At 49.3% G+C, this 6,063-nt stretch overlaps 1 pseudogene; it reads left to right on the forward strand.

The window, feature by feature from the left end:
• Positions 1 to 437: 437 nt before the first annotated feature.
• LOC102422541 lies at positions 438 to 2,520 on the forward strand (annotated as a pseudogene).
• Positions 2,521 to 6,063: the final 3,543 nt, after the last annotated feature.

A 6,063-nucleotide genomic window follows, 5' to 3' on the forward strand; every position in this document is an offset into this window, starting at 1 on the left:
TAGTAAGAAGTATACTTGTACAATGTTTTGTACTTGGATTTTGTGCTATTCAAACGGGGAAGTTAAAACGCAGGATTTGGGGCGGCGGGGAGAGGATAAAAGAGAGGGATTGACCTTTGCCGTTTCAAAATGGCGGCTCCCGCCCGAGCTGGTTTGGCTCAGTGGACAGAGCATCGGCCTGCGGACTAAACGGTCCCTGGTTCGATTCCGGTCAAGGGCATATACCTTGGTTGTGGGCACATCCCCAGTAGGAGGTGTGCAGGAGGCAACTGATTGAGGTTTCTCTATCTTTGAGGTTTCTAATTCTCTATCCCTCTTCCTTCCACTCGGTAAAAAAAACAACAACAATGAAATATATTTTAAAAACAAAATGGTGGCTGCCAAGTTCCTGGAGCCGTGGGAAGTTTGCCAGGGTCACCCACATCACGGGACAGTGCATGAACACTAAGGTAGAGATCCACCTCATGTGCCGCATCCACCTGCCAGATGGCGAGATCTTCCGCAACTTCAACGAGCTCTCCCGTGTGGTCCAATACATTGAGGAGCAGGTGATCCGGGAGCATAGCAGCAGCAGCAGCAGCAGCAGCAGAAAGAACACGGGAGTGAGGAAAGCCAGGGCCATTGCTGGCAGGGCTCAAGAGACCAGAATTTCCCCCGAACCTGCCACATGTGTTTCTATAGCGTGGAAACTATTACTGTTAACTTACCTACGTTCGTCTTCGCCCTGTTCGATGAGAACCACTTCGGGTTCATCTGGCTGGATGCAAAATACTTCATCCTGTTTGGCAGAGTGCAGAACACCTTCCAGAATGTGGAGGCACCATCCCCAGAGGCCTTCCTGGAGATTCTATCGAACATTCAGTCCGGACCCCCTGGGAGGAGCAGCATGCATGCACTGTGTAGATTTGACCTTCTGACCTGGTTTAAAAAAACAAAACAAAACAACCCTCCTTTTAAAATAGAAAAAAAAAAACCTCATTAGAAATGACATTGATACAGCCTTTCAACTCGTAGATGCTTAGGCAAGCCCATGTGGCCCGGCCCAGATTTGGTCTCTTGGCGGGGGCCTGACCATTCATCCAGAGAGGGAGTGGCGGGGGAGGTGCAGGGGGGAAATGGGGCGGGCGTCGACCAGATGGCCCAGCCCAAGCAATGCTGAAGAGCCCGTCCCACCCTCTGCTGTTCGAGAAGTGCCAATGCAAGGCTCCTCCCCTAAACTTGACGCCCAACCGGGTGACGCATCCAGTCCTCCAGGCGGCTGATTGGTCGAGCAGGTGTCTGATTTGGCTCCTCCCACCAGCACTGGGGCTATAAAAGAAAGCAGCATCTTCTTTGCAGAGCTTTTCTCAGCCCTAGGCTTGTGGTTGCGGTCGTCGTCCTCGTTCTCCAAAGGGAGCTTTCAGGGGAGAGATCTCGCCAAGACCCGGTCCCGGGACATAGAAGCCACTGGAGCACCTGGCTAGAGCCTGGCTGGGTTGCTGATCCAGTGAACGCGCTGTCTCCATGTCTTTTCCTCTTCGCTGACTCCATCCACACCCTTGGGAACTCCTGGGCCTGGATCCCAACATCTGGTGCCCCACAGGAACAGCTCCTGTGCCGCGGGAAGTGATGGACCGGCGTGCCTCTTCACGGGCTCGATCCGAGGCCGATTCCAGGCCCGCCATGGCCGATAAAGTCAACATGTCTCTGGACGACATCATCAGGCTGGACTGGAGCCAGCCGGGCGGCCGCGGCGGAGGCAGGGACCTAGGCCAGGACCGAGGCCGGGCCGGCTCCCAGGGAGGCCACAGCCACAGCCATGGCGGGGGTCGGGGCAGGGACCTGGGCCAGGACCGAGGACGGGTCAGCTCCCAGGCAGGCCACGGTGGCAGAGCGCAGGCCGCCGCCCCAGGGATCCGGGACGGCGGGCCATTCCGGAACTGGGCGTCCCTCGGCCGAGGCAGGAACTGGCGGGCGCCCTACAGCAGGCTGAGAGAGCTTCCGGACGAGTGGCGACACGACCGCTTCCACAGGGGCTTCGGCAGGGGCGCTGGCCAGGTGACCTGGGCGGAGCTTCTGCTATCCATCCTGGACTTCGGAGTGACCGACGCGGACATCTAGCAGCTGTTTGCCGAGTTCGGGCCTCTGAAGAAGGCCGCTGTCCACTACGACCGCTCTGGCCGCAGCCTGGGTACAGCCCAGGTGCACTTTGAGCGGAAGGCAGACGCCCAGAACGCCATGAAAGAGTACAATGGCGTCCCTTTGGATAGCTGCCCCCTCCACATCCAGCTCCTCACCTCACAGACAGACACGCAGTGCAGGCCGGTACACAGTGTCAACAGAGGCGGAATGACCAGAAACCGAGGATCTGGTGGCTTCGGGGGCAGCACTAGGAGAGGCGCTCGCGGAGGCAGCGGGGGCACCGGCCGCAGTTCAAAGCAGCAGATCTCTGCGGAGGATTTGGACGCCCAGCTGGACGCTTACAACTCGCTGAGGGGCACCGAGGCGTTGGATGTCCAGCTGGACGCTGACACCAGCTAAAGCGCCAGCAAGTCCGTGCGTGGAGACGTCCTCTCTCACGCTGCTGGGGCCCAGTGGCCAATGATGGAGTTGTTTCTTCTGTTTTGAAACAGGATTTAAACCTCATGTGAAGATTTTTCTTTTCCTTTTATTCATTTTTTCTTTTTAAATTCAGAAACAGACCTGTTTGGTACCGAGTTATTTTTGGGATAAATTTTACTGGTTGCTGTTGTGGAGGAGGTGACGTTTTCACCTTTGACATAATAAACAAAAACGGGTGTAGAAAACACAAACAAACAAACAAACAAAACTCGTTCCCTCCTAAAAAAAAAAAAAAAAAAAAAAAAAACAAAAAACAAAAAAAAAAACCTCAAGAAAAAAAAAAAACTCCTTAGAAAACAGTGTTATCCAGCCTTTCAATGCGCCGACACTTCAGCAAGCCCAGATGGCCAGGCCTGGACTTGGTCACTGGGTGGGGGCCTGGACATCGATCCAAAGAGGGAAGGGATGCGGAGGGGGTAGACCAGGGGCCGAAGAGCCATCCCGCCCTCTGCTGGTCGAGAAGCGCCAATGCAAGCCTCCTCCCCTAAACTTGGCGCCCAACCAGGTGAGGCATTCAGTCCTGGGGCGGCTGATTGGTCGAGCGGCTGACTTGGCTCCTACCACCACGCTCTGGCGCTATAAAAGAAAGCAGGGTCTTGTGTGGGGAGCTTCTCAGTCCTAGGCTTGTTGTCTTGGTCGCCATCGCCGTCCTCGTTCTCCAAGGGAGCTTTCAGGGGAGAGATCTCGCCAAGACATGGTCCCGGGACATAGAAGCCGCTGGAGCACCTGGCTAGAGCCTGGCTGGGCTGCTGATCCAGTGAATGCGCTGTCTCCGTGTCATTCCTTCTTCGCTGACTCCGTGCACACCTTTGGGAACCCCTGCACTTGCTGAGGTTAAACCTCAACAGGGCGGAGGCGGAGGCAGAGGCAGAGGCGGCGGGGCCGAGGGGAGCCCCACCGGGGGCGTGTTTGTCCATCAGGGAAGCTGGCTTGGGCAGCCCAGCTCCGCTGGATCGCTTCATGACGCCCACCGGCTAGGAGCCCGCCAGAATGAACAGGAAGAAAGGAGACAACGGCTTTGAAAGTCCAAGGCTGTACAAATTAACCCATCAGGTCGTCTGCATCAACAACATAAACTTCCAGAGAAAATCTGTTGTGGGATTTGTGGAACTGACTATATTTCCCACAGTTGCAAACTTGAACAGAATCAAGTTGAACAGCAAGCAGTGTAGAATATACCGAGTAAGGATCAATGATTTAGAAGCTGCTTTTATTTATAATGATCCGACATTGGAAGTTTGTCACAATGAGTCAAAACAGAGAATTCTCAGTTATTTTTGCAACGCTTATGCAGCTGCGGTGAGTGCTGCGGATCCTGATGCAGGAAATGGAGAACTTTGCATTGAGGTTCCATCAGAGTTATGGAAACACGTTGATGAATTCAACGTCCTAAAGATACACATTAGTTTTTCTTTGGATCAGCCAAAAGGAGGTCTTCACTTTGTGGTACCCACTGTAGAGGGAAGTATGGCAGAGAGAGGTGCTCATGTTTTCTCTTGTGGGTATCAGAATTCCACAAGATTTTGGTTCCCATGTGTTGACTCATCCTCTGAATTATGTACATAGAAATTATAATTTACAGTAGATGCTGCGATGGTGGCTGTTTCCAATGGTGATTTGGTGGAGACAGTGTATACCCATGATATGAGGAAGAAGACCTTCCATTACATGCTTACCATTCCAACAGCTGCATCAAATATTGCCTTGGCCATTGGACCTTTTGAAACACTTGTAGATCCACATATTCATGAGGTTACTCATTTTTGTTTACCCCAACTTCTTCCATTGCTTAAACATACCACATCATATCTTCATGAGGTTTTTGAATTTTATGAAGAAATTCTTACATGTCCATACCCATACTCCTGCTTTAAGACTGTATTCATCTATGAGGCTTATGTTGAAGATGCCGCTTATGCTTCCATGAGCATTTTTAGCACAAATCTATTGCACAGTGCCAGGATTATCGATGAGACACCTTTGACTAGACAGCCGTGGGCAAACTATGGCCCGTGGGCCGGATCCGGCCCGTTTGAAATGAATAAAACTAAAAAAAGAAAAAAAAGAAGACCATACCCTTTTATGTAATGATGTTTACTTTGAATTTATATTAGTTCACACAAACACTTCATCCATGCTTTTGTTCCGGCCCTCCGGTCCAGTTTAAGAACCCATTGTGGCCCGCGAGTCAAAAAGTTTGCCCACCCCTGGACTAGAAGGTGTTTAGCCCTGTCCTTGGCCCAGCAGTTTTTTGGATGTTTCATATGCAGGATGTCTTGGTCTGATGAATGGGTACTGAAGGGAATTTCTGGCTATATTTATGGACTTCGGATGAAAAAAAAGTTTGGAGTTAATGAATACCGCAGTGACATCTTGATACATAATAGGTTGTTCTACCGGGACCTCATTTTTATGTCCCCAATGCATTTAAGCAGCTGACACTGTATCTGTATTCAAATTTTAAAAATTTAAAGTAAATAGAGCTCTCAATAATCTTCGTCGGGGAGTCTGGCCTGATACCAGCTCTTCTCCCCCTTTTTGTTTTTGCAGCATTTCCTTAAGGGTTCGGTTCTGCCGTTCAATAATTGCTTGACCTGTACTGTTTCCAGGAATTCCTGTAATATGTTTAATATCAAATTGTTAAAAAAAATGTTGACACTTACCTGATAAATATGCTGAGTCATTGTCAGTTTTAATGGCTCGGGGCTTGCCCATTACAGCAAAGGCTTCTAATAAATGTGTTATAACAGCATCAGCTTTCTCAGAGGACATCGCTGATGCCTACGAGAAATGAGAATAAGTATCAATAGAATGGTGAACAAATTTAAGCTTGCCAAATTCTGGCACCTGCGTGACATCCATTTGCCAAAGGGCATTAACAGTTTTTCCTCTGGGATTAACCCCATGGGTAAGCGTGCAGTGTGGAATGGCTGACAGTGGGGGCAAGTTTTTAAAATATTTTTAGCCTGTCTCCAAGTAATATGATGCTTTTCCTTCAATGCTCTAGCATTGGAATGATGCATATTATGCTCTCTTTGAGTGGAGGTTACTGTACTAAACAATTGATCAATGTTAATATTCCCAGTAGATAAAGGTCTAATAAAGAATGAGCGTGAATGTGTGTTATTTAGATAGGATCATGCCGGAGGCGCAAGAGCATTTGAAGCTGTAGAAATAATTCATGCAAATCAGACCCATTATTAAAGATAGTAGCCATTTCAATGTGTTGTACAGTAAACTCCATATATTGAGAGTCAGTGATAATGTTAAGAGACATAGAGTCTTTATCTTGTAGTAACATGACAACTGCAAACAATTCTGCCTTTTGTACTGATTGGTAAGGAGATTGCACTACTTTATTTTCTTTAAAATTACTGTATCCAGCCAGTCCTTGTTTGTTTGCATCAGTAAAATAAGTTTCTGCTCTAGGTAGGTGGGGTAGGAGAAATTATTTTTGGCAAA

Source organism: Myotis lucifugus, unplaced genomic scaffold (genome assembly GCF_000147115.1).
Source record: "Myotis lucifugus unplaced genomic scaffold, Myoluc2.0 scaffold_632, whole genome shotgun sequence".
NCBI lineage: Eukaryota > Metazoa > Chordata > Mammalia > Chiroptera > Vespertilionidae > Myotis > Myotis lucifugus.